The sequence below is a fragment of the Elephantulus edwardii genome, unplaced genomic scaffold (genome assembly GCF_000299155.1).
Source record: "Elephantulus edwardii isolate Elephantulus edwardi_28Jun2011 unplaced genomic scaffold, EleEdw1.0 scaffold00001, whole genome shotgun sequence".
Classification (NCBI taxonomy): Eukaryota; Metazoa; Chordata; class Mammalia; order Macroscelidea; family Macroscelididae; genus Elephantulus; species Elephantulus edwardii.
In genome coordinates, this window is record NW_006399751.1 from 3,931,217 (window position 1) to 3,934,193 (window position 2,977).

The 2,977-nt window shown below is 38.4% G+C and overlaps 1 pseudogene; it reads left to right on the top strand.

Moving 5' to 3' along the window:
* Window positions 1-2,446: 2,446 nt before the first annotated feature.
* LOC102860408 lies at window positions 2,447-2,659 on the top strand (annotated as a pseudogene).
* Window positions 2,660-2,977: the final 318 nt, after the last annotated feature.

Sequence of the window (2,977 nt, forward strand, 5' to 3'; positions counted from 1 at the left end):
CAAGCTGAAATTGTTAACAACCTCAGTCTCTTCTCCATTCATCATGGTGCTGCCAATTGGCCCACTGGTAACAATCTTTGTCTTCTTGATGTTGAGTTTCAATCTGTATTGAATACTACAGTCCTTGATCTTCCACATCAAATGTTTCAGTTCCTCCTTAGTTTCAGCAAGCAAGGTTGTGTCATCTGCATTAACACAGGTTGTTGATGAGTCTTCCTCTAGTCCTAATGCCAAATTTTTCCTCATAAAGGCCAGCCTCCTGAATGCTCTGTTCTACATACAAATTGAAAAGGTATGGAGACCGCAAACATCCTTGACCTACTCCCTTTCTAATTCTGAACCATGCAGTGTTTCCCTGCTCTGTTCTGAGGATTGTCTCCTGGTCCAAGTATATAATTGAGTGTTCTGCGATTCTCGTTCTTCTCAAGGTTTGTCACAATTTCTTGTTATCTACACAGTCAAATGTCTTTCCATAGTCAATGAGAGACAGATAAACATTCCTCTGGTACTCTTTGCTTTCAGCCAAGATCCATAGTAGAATTTAATTGGAAATCAGTAACAGGAAAAAAATGAAAAAATCAGTAACAGAATGCAATTTTGGAAATTCACAAACATGTAGAAAATACATTTTTAAATAACTAATGTGTTAAAGAATATGAGGCTGAAACAACTAGATAGCTATATGACAAAAGAATGAATTGGGGCTTCTGTTTCACATGACACAAAATTAAGTCAAAATGGACTAAAGAACTAAAACAACAAAAACGTCACAAAAACATATAGAAGTATTTTTTCTAGTTCTGGATTAGCAAAGGTTTCTTGGATACAAGATCAAATTGCCAAAAAGACAAGACTAAAAAAAATATTAGACAAACTATACTACCTCAAAATTTAAAACTTTTGTGCTATAAACAATATTATCAAGAATAATGGGAAGAAAACCAATGAAAAGACAACCTACAGAATAGGGGAAATAAAAAGAATTCATGAAGACAAAAGAAAGTGACTCAATTAAAAATGGGCCAAAGAATCTGAGTACAAATTTATCTAAAGAAAATATAAAACTGACCCATAAGTACGTTCAAAGACTTTTCAACATAATTTGTCATAAGATAAATGCAATAAAATGAATCATAATTCAATACCACTCCATACATATTGGGAAGCTGTAATCAAAAAGAAAATAATGTTAGTGAGTCTTTGAAGAAATTAAGAATCTGCATACATTTTTAGGGAAGAATGTATAGCTGCTTTGCCAAACAGTTTGACAGTTCCTTAAGATGTTAAACATAAAGCTCCTTTGATGGTTAAGGTTATGTGTCAACTTGGCTACTGATGATTCTCTGGTTTGACAGTTATGATGCAGTCATTCCCTTGATGAGATCTGGTACAATATAATCAATTCCCTGATGAGTTCTCACATAATGTGATATGATAGATCTGCTATGAGTAGTTAATCAGTTGAAAGGGAGTTTTACTGGTGTGTGGACTACCTGGAATATATAAATGGACATGTGGCAAAGCTCTCCTGCTTTTGCCCCATCTGGATCCTGCATCTGGCTGCATTTGACTTGGAACAGCAGTCTGCCTTACCTGTCAACCCTGGCTTCATTAGCCTTCACAGCAACTTGAGTTAGAAGTCCTTCTCCTGAGGTCTAGCCAATGGACCTGTGCCATACCAGCTTCTGTGAGAGTGTGAATTATTTCTTTGAGATAAATCAATCAACCCCAATCTCTCTCTCTCTTTGGATACACATATATGTATATGTATGTGTACATAGATGTATGTCTACAGACATAGATATACATCTGTATACACAAACGTATGTGCACAGCTAGAGCGCTCTGGTAGTACAGTTCACAAAAAGTTGTGCTGCTAACCCAAAGACTGAGCCTCTCTGGTGGTTCAAATCCACTAGCGGTTCTTGGAGGGAGGAGGGGAGGGGGAGGGGGAGGGGAGATGTGATTTACAGCCTCAGAAATCCATTGGAAGGTCAGTTAAGAGTCTGTTTTGATTTAACTACAATGAGTGATTTTACATATATATACACAGCCATCATTCATTGCCATCAAGTCAGACTTGACTCATAGCTGACGTTCCACTGCTGTAAACTGCACAGGAGAAGATCACCATCTTTCTTTCACAGTCATTGGTGGATTTGAACCTCCAGAGAGGTGCAATTCCTGGATTAGTGGTGCAATGCCCTACAGACTACTAGAACTCCAATTATATGTACTTGATAGATAATGAATAAGGAAGACCAGGGAGCACTTAAATTATGATTTTGGTGAAAATACCGAAGATACCAGATGAACAAATAAATTTGTCTCGAAAGAAAATACAAGCAGAATGCTCCTTAGAAGAGAGGATGACGCTCTTCCGCCCTCCTCGCTTCTGGCCGCTGGCTGTTCCGGCTCGCGTCTACAGCCCCCTACACTCACCAACATGCCTCGCAAAATTGAGGAAATCAAAGACTTCCTGCCCACAGCCAGGCGAAAGGATGCCAAATCTGTCAAGATCAAGAAGAACAAGGACAATGTGAAGTTCAAGGTTCGACACAGCAGATACCTCTACACCCTGGTCATCACAGACAAAGAGAAGGCCGAGAAGCTGAAGCAGTCCCTGCCCCCAGTTTTGACAGTGAAGGAGCTGAAATGAACCAACATGCTGATTTGAACCGCAATTAAAAAAAAAAAAAGAAGAAGAAGAGAGGATGACAACACTTTGTTTCATGATCTCTGAACATTTTATTAAGAGGGACCTGTTCCTGGGAAAAGTAGACAATCAGAAGGAAATGAGAAGACTCTCAGGAAGATAAATTGAAACACTGGCTGCAACAATAGGTTCAGTAATCATGAGGATCGTTTACAGACTAGAGAATGTTTCACTCTATTGTACATAAGGTCACTATGAATTAGAATTGATTCAATGGCACCTAATAACAACCATATAAACTAAATGTGCAATACAGTACTG